Genomic DNA, 12,719 nt, shown 5'->3' with positions numbered 1-12,719 from the left:
ATTTATGTCCTGCATTAAAGTGATAGATATGTGTCTTAGGGTCGCATAAAATTTTGAATAACCCTTACATCAATTCTTTACAAAATGATATGCCCAAAATACCAACAGCAGTCCGTGTAAGATTTCCAAAACTAAAATCTGGGCAGTACCTCCTCTATACTTCATCATCTTCTTTCGAGTAGATAAAAGCAAAAATGGATTTTAAATGATAAATGAAAGTTATATAACTATAAAATACCTTTCCAAAACATATTAAATAATTTGAAAAGAATCTGTACACAAGAAGTTATACCAATATTACTAACAACAGTCCCTTCCAAAAACGGGTTTGTTAACTAGTTCTTAACATTTTCTCTCTTTGTTCTTTCAACTTTCTCTCAAGTTCCAAGCTGAAGAATTAATTCTGTAGACATCGTAAGATACATATATACACCTCTACGGTGTTGAGGAACATCGTAGATAATTAATTCGCGGAGGAAAAAAAGTGAAGAACTCACCTTTAATTCTTCTAAACCATGGTTGCCTCCTTCCCTTCTTCTTCTCCACGTTTTTCTCTCTATTTTTAGGCTGATTTTTGGTTAAATAATGACTTAAGAGTCATTAACATACATATATATGGTTCCTTAGGAAGTGACACATGTTAGCCCCTAAGGGTGATACGTGTCCAGCCCTTATTGGGCCACAAATCCATGCTGCCAATAGGGGGCTTCCATATTGAGGTGGGGTCCACCTCCCCCAAGCAGCTGCATCACCTACTTGATCCTAAGTAGGTGTATCACCTGCTGGTCCAAGTAGTTGCATCACCTACTTGCTTCGAGTAGGCACGTCGTTTCCTTATTTCTCTTTCGTGAGCTTGTAATCTCGTCTTATTTTAAGAACCCGTGTAATCCTTGATACGTAAGCTTGGTATGTCCTTGAGTAGCTCAAGTGTATAAGACTTCTAAATTAGTAGCTTACGTAGGTAAATCGAGTCCTACGACTCATTTTTTGTCCTTCGACTCATTCCGGATTCCCACGACTCTATTTCCAACCTTTCCTATTACAGAGTATCACATCCTCCCCTCCTTACAGTCATTTGATAGTGTCTGGACAATGGGGATCTCTTGGACACTTTCAAGAAGACTAGGAACACGTTTCAAGGTTTAAAAGTGCAGGGTGTAACAATAACCAACTTGATTATTAGTCCCTGATAAATGAGGACTCACCACACACACCCTCGGATAAGAAAGCTTAACTATATTGCCTTGTCGAAGATTTATGAACTATAACACTTTAGCTTCCCTTAACTCAAGAGGGAAAAAGTGATCAAGGAAAGCAAGTTTGAAAGCTTCCCATTCAATAGGACCTTCATTCACCCTCTCCGACTTCCATTAAGTGTACCATACTTGACCAACACCCTTAAGTTGGTAAGAAGCCAACTCAATTTTTTCTTCCGAAGTCACTCCCATAATGCTCACTATATTATAGACCTCATCAGTGAAATCTTAAGGATCCTCCTTAACTTTTGAGCCATGAAACTTCAAAGGATTCATTCGTGCAAAGTCCCTTACTCTTGAGGCTGGAGTAGGAACAGTAGGAGGAGTCTTAATACCTTGGTTGGTTACCATTCGGGCTAGCATAGTAATGGCAGTTCGAAACTCCGCATTAGTCATTGCATCCAGTAGAAGACCATTGTCTTGAGGAGCCAGTGGATCTTGGGCATCATTAGTATTATTTCCTCTTGTAAATGGTGGTCTTCTTGGAGCCATTCTTCCTAAAATTATAAAGAAAGACTGTTAGGGAAATGAGAATTCCTAAAATGTCTCATAGCCTCCTATTCTTAGATGTGGCACACTTCAAAACTCTTAATAATATTCTACTTGCCGTGGTATGTTAGACTCTCTAGGACACTTGAAAACCTTGTGCTCTGATACTAAGTTTGTTAAGACCCAACCTAGGACCTAGTCGTAACACAGCGATCGAAACCCCAATGGGCTCAAACCATCTCTTATATGTGTAGTAAGCATAATAAGGTAAAGTAAAAGCAAAAATATCATAAGAGAGTCTAAACCATGAATAGAAATTGTAGAATGTCACATGACAACATAGACTTGAAACATTTATCCAACTAGATGTCTCTACTCATGAACATGGGAGGCGACTAAGACAAGTCTCTAACTCACTCTTAATATGAAACATAAAAAAATTCATTGAAAATAATAACCAACTTGATCATTAGTCCCCGATAAATGAGGACTCACCACACACATCTTCGGATAAGAAAGCTTAACTATATTGCCTGGTCGAAGATTTATGAACTCTAACACTTTAGCTTCCCTTAACTGAAGAGGGAAAAAATGATCAAGGAAAGCAAGTTTGAAAGCTTTCCATTCAATAGGACCTTCATCCACCCTCTCTAACTTCCATTGAGTATACCATATTACTATGAAATACCTTTCCAAAACATTTTAAATAATTTAAAATGAATCTATACACAAGAAGTTATACCGATATTACTAACAACAGTCCCTTTTAAAAATGGGTTTGTTAACTAGTTCTTAACATTTTATCTCTTTGTTCTTTCAACTTTCTCTCAAGTTCCAAAGTAAAGAATTAATTCTGTAGACATCGTAAGATACATATATACACCTCCACGGGGTTGAGGAACATCGTAGATAATTAATTCGCAGAGGAAAAGTGAAGAACTCACCTTTAATTCTTCTAAACAATGGTTGCCTCCTTCCCTTCTTCTTCTCCACATTTTTCTCTCTATGTTTTGGGCTGATTTTTGGATAAATAATGACTTAAGAGTCATTAACATACATATATATGGTTCCTTAGGAAGTGACACATGTCAGCCCCTAAGGGTGATACGTGTCAAGCCCTTATTGGGCCACGAATCCATGCTGCCAATAGGGGGCTGCCATGTGGCGGTGGGGTCCACCTCCCCTAAGCAGCTGCATCACCTACTTGATCCTAAGTAGGTGTATCACCTGCTGGTCCAAGTAGGTGCATCACCTACTTGCTTCGAGTAGGCGCGTCGTTTCCTTATTTCTCTTTCGTGAGCTTGTAATCTCGTCTTATTTTAAGAACCCATGTAATCCTTGCTACGTAAGCTTGGTATGTCCTTAAGTAGCTCAAGTGTATAAGACTTCTAAATTAGTAGCTTACGTAGGTAAATCGAGTCCTACAGCTCATTTCTTGTCCTTCAACTCATTCTAGATTCCCATGACTCTATTTCCAACCTTCCCTACTATAAGGTATCACATCCTCCCCTCCTTAGAGTCATTTGATAGTGTCTGGACAATGAGGATCTCGTGGATACTTTCAAGAAGACTAGGAACACGTTTCAACGTTCAAAAGTGCAGGGTGTAACAATAACCAACTTGATTATTAGTCCCCAATAAATGAGGAATCACCACACACACCGTCGGATAAGAAAGCTTAACTATATTTCCTTGTCGAAGATTTATAAACTATAACACTTTAGCTTCCCTTAACTCAAGAGGGAAAAAGTGATCAAGAAAAGCAAGTTTGAAAGCTTCCCATTCAATAGGACCTTCATTCACCTTCTCCAACTTCCATTGAGTATACCATACTTGAGCAACACCCTTAAGTTGGTAAGAAGCCAACTCCATTTTTTCTTCCGAAGTCACTCCCATAATGCTAACTATATTGTAGACTTCATAAATGAAATCTTGAGGATCCTCATCAACTTTTGAGCCATGAAACTTCAGAGGATTCATTCGTGCAAACTCCCTCACTCTTGAGGTTGGAGTAGGAACAGTAGAAAGAGTCACAATACCTTGGTTGGTTACCACTCGGACTAGCATAGTAATGGCAGTTCAAAACTCCGCATTAGTCATTGCGTCTAGTAGAGGACCATTGTCTTGAGGAGCCAGGGAAGCTTGGGCATCATTAGCATTATTTCCTCTTGGAAATGGTGGTCTTCTTGGAGCCATTCTTCTGAAAATTATAAAGAAAGACTGTTAGGAAAATGAGAATTCCTAAAATGTCTCATAGCCTCCTATTCTTAGATGTGGCACACTTCACAACTATGAATTATATTCTACTTTCCGCGGTATGTTGGACTCCCTAAGACACTTGAAAACCTTGGGCTATTATACCAAGTTTGTCAAAACCAACCTAGGACCTAGTCGTAACACAGCGATCGAAACCCCAATGGGCTCAAACCATCTCTTGTATGTGCCATAAGCATAATAAGGTAAAGTAAAAGAAAAAATATCATAAGAGAGTCTAAACAATGAATAGAAATTATAGAATGTCACATGACAACATAGACTTGAAACATTTGTCCAACTAGATGTCTCTAGTCATGAACATGGGTGGCGACTAAGACAAGTCTCTAACTCACTCTCAATAAGAAACATAAAAAAATTCATTGAAAATAATAACCAACTTGATCATTAGTCCCCGATAAATGAGGACTCACCACACACATCGTCGGATAAGAAAGCTTAACTATATTGCCTTGTCGAAGATTTATGAATTCTAACACTTTAGCCTCCCTTAACTCAAGAGAGAAAAAGTGATCAAGGAGAGTAAGTTTGAAAGCTTTCCATTCAATAGGACCGTCATCCACCCTCTCCGACTTCCATTTAGTGTACCATACTTGACCAACACCCTTAAGTTGGTAAGAAGCCAACTCCATTTTTTCTTCCGAAGTCACTCCCATAATGCTCACTATATTATAGACCTCATCAATGAAATCTTGAGGATCCTCATCAACTTTTGAGCCATGAAACTTCAAAGGATTCATTCGTGCAAAGTCCCTCACTCTTGAGGCTGGAGTAGGAACAGTAGGAGGAGTCACAATACCTTGGTTGGTTACCACTCAGGTTAGCATAGTAATGGCAGTTCGAAACTCCGCATTAGTCATTGGGTCCAGTAGAGGACCATTGTCTTGAGGAGCCGGGGGAGCTTGGGCATCATTAGCATTCTTTCCTCTTTGAAATGGTGGTCTTCTTGGAGCCATTCTTCTGAAAATTATAAAGAAAGACTGTTAGGGAAATGAGAATTCCTAAAATGTCTCATAGCCTCCTATTCTTCGATGTGGCACACTTCACAACTATGAATAATATTCTACTTGACGTGGTATGTTGGACTCCCTAGGACACTTGAAAACCTTCTATTCTGATACCAAGTTTGTCAAGACCCAACCTAGGGCCTAGTCGTAACACAGTGATCGAAATCTCAAAGGTCTCAAACCAAGCCTCTTATATGTGTAGTAAGCATAATAAGGTAAAGTAAAAGCAAAAATATCATAAGAGAGTCTTAACCATGAATAGAAATTGTAGAATGTCACATGACATCATAGACTCGAAATATTTTTCCAACTAGATGCCTCTACTCATGAACATGAATGGTGACTAAGACAAGTCCCTAACTCACTCTCAATATAAAATATAAAAAAAGTAATTCAAAATAATTACCAAGTATATCATTAGTCCCCAATAAATGAGGACTCACCACACACATTGTCGGATAAGAAAGCTTAACTAGACACGTAGATGAGTGTGATCTTCAACCTCTACCCCTACATTATGAGACAATGTTGGAAAAAAGTATGCATTAGTACATTAGAATGTATTAAGCATGAGGGTATGACATGAAACATAAATCATGGGATGAAATGGTCAAACACATGATAAGATGAGATAAGTAAAGTTATGAGAAAATCATATTGACCAAAGCATTTTTAAAAGCATAATTTAAGTCATGGAATACATAAGAGATCATACATATGTGGGATAATAACTATAACCGATAATAAGACCACGAAAGCCATAATATGGAATCCCATTGTCACCCCATATAATAAAAAAAGGAGAATCTACTTGTCAAGGTAGACTCTACCCCGCTAGGCGGGTCATACATATGCTATGTGTGGATCCAATAGCTAGTACATGAAGGCAACCTATGGTGGAACATATTTAAGAGACATGAGGTTTCTACTAAGGATTTTGGTAGGGCCCCCACTTCAAGTCCACTCGGTTCTAATTCAAATCCCACAGAATACATGCATAGCATAGAATCATATCCCACAGAATACATGCATAGCATAGAATCATAATTTCATATATCATAGTCATTATCATAGGTTTGAAATCATAGAGTAGATCATTTTCATAACATACTTGTAATGTGAGAATTTTCCTTTTATCATTACAATATTATTTGCATAATTCATATAGTTAGGTCATAGGTCACCACATAGGGCCCTAAGTCACCCTACTTCATAACTTGCATGAAATTCATACCTTGAACCTAAAGTAAAACTCAATTGCATAACCAATTGACTTGAAAATCATATAATTGACTTGAAAACATGCATAATGATATACTTTCTATCATCCGATACATAATTCTTAAAGATAATATCATTGGGATATATAATTGAAAATATCCATAATTAATATCATGAACCCTAGAGATTAATATACGAGAATTCATGAAAAAACTCTTCAATTCAATGCAATAACCATCAATTTATATCAAAATAGACTCATAATCATAATTTGAATCATAATTCATGCAATTGGAATAGAGATCATAAAACCCATAAAATACCATACTTTAATGTGATAGAAAACTTAAGATATTGATTAGGCTTCATAGATGAAAGAATCAACGAATCAATACCCACATACCTTGAGTGACAAAACAAATAATTTGGAAGAACTTGAGAGTTTTGATGGAGAGTTTGAGTGAATTTACTTGAAGTCTTCAATCGAGTCCTTGAGAGTCTTTTGTAGAGATAGAAATATTAGAGTAGGTGAATTGTAGAAGAATGAATAGAATTAGAGGTTTAAGTTAATTTATAAAGCTGAATTAGGTCCTAAAAATGTGTAGGTTCATTAACTAACAATTAGGGAAAACTCTAAAGTTCCCTTACTAAAAACTAAATTCGGCTAAGAACCCATCGCTAGGTCTGCATGCAGACTTGGTGCAGACTTTACTGTTTTGTGCAGTTTCTTCAAAAAATATATCTTTCAATAAATGGGTCCAAAAAATCCACCGAGACTATTTTCCCGTAGGGTTTGACCCCTGATCGATATTTTGAACTTGAATTTACCAAAAAGATTAAAGATAATGCATTACATGAGCGGCCTATTTCCAATGCATTCTTAAGGTACTTGTGAGCATTTTGAGGAATGTTACAATATCCCACTCGATATATTTTCTCATAAAATCTAACTCGTGCTTGATTCCAAACCTATCATTGAGCATTAGAGGAGAATTGAACCACCTATGCACGAAGTTTTCAAGAAGAGATCATCAAGTGGCTAGATGCTGGAGTGATTTATGCAATTTCTAACAGTATATTGGTAAGTTTTGTTCAATATGTGCCTAAAATTAAAAAGGAGAAATCAATGTGGTATCAAATGCAAAGAATGAGCTCATTCCGATGAGGCCAGTCATTGGTTGGAGAGTATACACGGACTATCACAAGTTGAATGTGTGGATTGAGAAAGATCACATTCAAATGTCATTCATGGACCATATGATCGCCTTGTTGGTAAAGGATGGTACTATTTTCTTCATGGTTATTTAGGCTACAATCAAATATCAATCGCACTTGAAGGGGGAGAGAAAACTACTTTCACTTGTCTGTATGGGACGTTCGCTTTCAAAAGAATGTCAATCATATTATGTAATGCACCGATGACTTTTCAATATTACATGATGTCCATATTTTCAGACATGGTAAAAGACACTATTGACATTTTTATAGATGCTTTTTTAGTTGTTGGTGACTCGTTTGATGATTGCTTGTCTCATCTAGATGATGTACTAATGATGTGTGAAGAATGTATTGTCATGCTAGACTAGGAGAAATATCACTTTATGATAAAAGAAGGCATATGTTTTGGCCATAAGATCTCAAACAAAGGCATTAAAGTTGATCGAGCAAAGATTGAAGTGATCGAGAAATGTCCCCCTTTCTATATTCGTAAGATTTCTAGGACATACTGGATTTTATCACAGATTTATCAAAGTCTTATCCAAGATAGCACACCCATTATGTAAACTACTAGAGAAGGAGATGAAGCTTGTTTTTATGAGTCCTGTTTGAAGGCATTTAAAGAGTTGAAAAAGAAGTTGCTTTTGGCCCCCATCATAATCCCACCAGATTGAGACAAACCATTCAACGTTATGTGTGATGCAAGTGGGGTGGCACTTGGTTTAGTTTTAGGGCAGAGGCGTGAAAGCAAAGCCTTGAATATTGCTCGAAGAAACTACACAATGATCGAACAATAGTTGTTTATCGTGGTCTTTGCATGAGAAGTTCAGATTATACTTCCTTAGCATCAACGTCATTGTACACATTGATCATGCAATATTGAGATACCTTATCACAAAGAAGTATGCAAAGACAAGACTAATTAGTTGGGTGCTACTTTTGTAAGAGTTTGACTTTGAAGTTAGAGAGCGGAAAGGGACTGAAAATTAGATTGCCGATCACTCATCCAGACTATAGGAAGAAGCAATAAAGTTGTCTAATGGTGTTGACATAAATTATACTTTCCCAGATGAGCAAGTTTTGGCCGTATCCCATGATCTTATCCCGTGGTTTGTAGACTTTGCTAATTACTTGGTGAGTAATGTGGTGTCCTCATATTTATCTTTTTATCAACGCTAAAATTTCACGTTTGATGTGAAGAAGTTTTTCTAGGAAGAGCCATATTTATTTTGTGTTTGTGCTGATGGGATTATTCATCATTGCATACCTAAGGTCGAGATGATGAGTATTTTAGAAGCACATCATGAGTCGCTTGTTAGAGGTCATGATAGTAGTATATGAACAGACTATAATATTTTACAATGTGGGTAGTACTAGCCCACTATTTATCAAGATGATCATGATTTCACTAAGTAATACAATTGTTGTCAAAGAGAAGGAGGTATTTCGAGGAAATATTAACTCCCACTCACTCTGGTTTTGGTGATTGAATTATTTGATGTTTGGGGCCTTGACTTTATGGGTCTTTTTATGAGTTCAAATAGGATGAAGTACATACTTGTTGCACTTAACTATGTGTCTAAATAGGTGGAAGATGTTGCACTTTCTAATAATGAAGGAAAGAGTGATATCACATTCCTTAAACAAAATAACTTCTCTAGATTTGGTACACAGAGGGCAATAATCAGTGATGGAGGTTCCCACTTTTATAAAAAGTTTTTCAAGGTGTTTCTTGATAAGTATGGTGTACGACATAGTGTATCATCCCCTTACCATCAGCAGTATAATGGGCAAGTAGATGTTTTACACTGAGAGATCAAACAAATTATCACGACCCAACCCTGTAGGCTATGACTGGGGTCCAACCTGGACCCCTCGCGTACCTAGCTATCAACTGTGGTCAAATTGAACTATAAATAAAATAATGTCATGTAATAAAGCCCCACTGGGCGATAACATTTTCATAAACCTATAGCCCTCTTCGTTTGTATCACAACATGACAGGGCACGCAAGCCGACAGGGCTTCCATAACATAATAACATATATTATATATCATGTGGACCCAACTGAATCAAACTGACATACACAACCCATATATACATGTCTGCAGACCTCTAAAAATATTAACGACAACATATGGCGGGACATGGCCCTCGCCATACCCATGAATAGACACAAAAATTTTACACATACATGGTCCGTATAAATAACTAGGCTTCGATACAATGGAGCCTCTTCCAACTAAGCTGAATGGAATCCTAAACTGACGGACTGCCAAAACCTGTACCTATACCTGCAGGCATGAAATGCAGCCCCCTGAAGAAAGGGAGTCAGTACGACATATGTACTGAGTATGTAAAATATAACATGATACAACTGGAAGCATATCTAAAGTAGAGAAGCAGGGGATAAAATGTCAAATCAGAAACCGGTACTCAAACTTTCAATATAGTCGGCCCTATTAGGGATCCTTAGAATCATATTTGTAGTATCAGTATCAGGCCCCGTGCCATCGTTACCTTATTACAACTCATCATCATAGTATCAGTATCAGGCCCCGTGCCATCGTCACCTTATTACAACACATCATTATCATATATATACATACGGATGACGGCCCTTTAGTGAGGGACTCGGTGGACAATGCAGTGAATTGCACGAATTTGATAACCGGCCCGGGACTCGGAGAAGAAGTGTTACAGTATACACGAGTAGAGTAGTGAGAAACAAAATACAGTTTAAATCATTATTTGAAAGTTCCTTAAGTTACTTATAAGCTAGTATGTGATCCATTTAAGTTAAGAATCTATGGAACAACTCTAAGAAGGGAGAATGTGACACCCCATGGTAGGGGAGGTTGGAAATAGGGTCAGGAGAAGTCGGAGGGAGTTGGAGGCCAAGTGATGAGTATATACTTAATCTATTTGAGTATATACCAAGCTTGCATAGCACAGATGACATAGGCCCTTAAAATAAGACGAGATTATGAACCCATAAGGAAGAAAAAAAATTATGCGAGGCAGCCAATGAAAGGCAGACACGTGGCAGAACCTAAGCAAGCAGGTGACCCACCTGCTTGGGTCCAAGTAGGTGACCCACCTTCTTGGGGGAGGTGGGGCCCACTGCCACGTGGTAGCCCCTCCTTCAGCATATAGATACGGTTGCCCAATAGGGACTGGACATGTGTCACCTCTTGGGGATGACACATGTCACACACTAGGACCGCCTATATATATGTATATGTGACTAACACTTCAGCTTGTTACTCAAAGTTCAGCCAAAATAAGAGAAAACAAACCCTAGAACTAAGGAGAAAAGAGTGACGGCTTTGGGAGAAAAAAATAGGTAAGTCCCGATTTTGTTCCATAAATTAATTACTTAGCATATAATACAATGATATGGAGGTATTATTAGTATAAAATTAGGGTTTGGTGCAGCAAAAAATGGACAGCAAGCTGCCACGACGTTACAACAAGCTAAAGAAAGTTTCGAGGCACAATTTCGGCAAGTTCTAGCCAATTTCGGGAAAGGTATGTTCTTCCCCTCTAATTTGAAGTTTATGATGTTAAATTAGGGTTTATTACACACCTTAGGGTCTGCTGGAAGTTGGGTAAAAGGTTTGAAAAGTTCGGCGTTCGAAATAAGCGAAATTGGAATCGCTATAGTTAATTATAATCGAATAATGCGTTGCGCTTGTGGTGTGTGACTGCTGGTCGGGTGGTGAGGTATTGTGGTTCTGGAATGTATTTTAATAAGGGCGTGGGGGGATTCTGGTTGTATCCACATGACCCTCCGCTTTGCAATTAAAGAATTTGCGAAAGAAAGATTAAAAACTTTAGTTTTGGTATCATAGTTTCGAGTGAATCGTTGGGGGTTTATATTGTGTAATGTTGTCATAATGTGCTTATGTATGGGATGCTGGTTGTATTGTTGGTTTGCTGCAGGTGTTAAGGACGTGGTTTGAAATTTGGATAGGGCACATTATAAGGGAGGTGCTATCCGATTTCCGTTAACACCTTAACTAGTTAAGGAACTAGTCGAGAAGGCGAGCGAGGGGATGAATGCTATGAATATTAGTGGGTAGCCTAAGTTGCTGAAAAGTCTAAGGGTTATTAATACTCGCCTTAATTTCGTCTTAAATAGGTTGCGAGGACAACGACATAAACATGATTAAGGGGAGTCCATAAGAGGTATGTGAAGCCTATCCCTTCTCTTCTTTTGGCATGTCGTAAAGGTAAATAAATAGTGATATAATGTCTAAAGTAATTCCATTATTGAATGCTCCTTATTTAGTTCTGAATGTTAAAGCTTACATGATAGTTAAGCTAATTTCCTTGAGTCTTCTATACACTGAGGACGTAATGAATATACAGACTCCTAGTCATTACACTATTCGAAGACAAATACTCTAGAATTCTTAAGTGAATAGTATTACTTTGGTATATGTCTAGGAACCTCGAGATGTAATTAATGTAGCCCTTAATGGCATTTAGAGGGCAGCTAGAATGACTATACTGTTACTCGAATTCTTAGACAATAACTTAGTCTTCGTATATAGTTGAGTCTCAGATAATGATTTAAATTGTGTTTTGTTTCTCACTACTCTACTCATGTATATTGTAACACTTCTTCTCCGAGTCCTGGGCGAGTTATCAGATTCGTGCAATTCACTGCATTGTCCATCGAGTACTTTACTAGAGGGCTGATATACGTATGTATATATATGATGAGGATGTGTTGTAATAAGGTGACGATGACACGGGGCCTGATACTGATACTATGATGATGTGTTATAATAAGGTGACGATGGCATGAGGCCTGATATTGATACTACATATATGATTCACCGGACCCCTGACAGGGCCCGCTATATTGAAAATTTGAGCATGCATGTTTTTATGATTCATAGAGTACAGGTACATGTTTCCGATTTGATAAATTGTTCTCCTGCTCCTCTATTTTGGATATACTTCCGGTTTTGTTACATTACACTTTACATACTCAGTACATATGTCGTACTGACCCCCTATTTTCGGAGGGCTATGTTTCATGCCTGCAGGTACAGGTACAAAGGTTAAGGATCCGCCAGCATAAGAGTCTCACTCAGCGGTTTAAGAGCGCTCTGTTGTGCTGGAGCTAAATTTTGGGTACTAAGTTCTGATGTATATATTAGTTTTGTTCATGGGTACGACGGGGGCCCTGTCCCACCATATGTTACTATTTTCTTACTTTTAGAGGTCTGTGGATACAGAT

Source organism: Solanum dulcamara, chromosome 5 (assembly GCF_947179165.1).
Source record: "Solanum dulcamara chromosome 5, daSolDulc1.2, whole genome shotgun sequence".
Taxonomy (NCBI): Eukaryota; Viridiplantae; Streptophyta; class Magnoliopsida; order Solanales; family Solanaceae; genus Solanum; species Solanum dulcamara.
The sequence above is the reverse complement of the archived record's forward strand: the minus strand, read 5'-3'. Positions refer to the sequence as shown.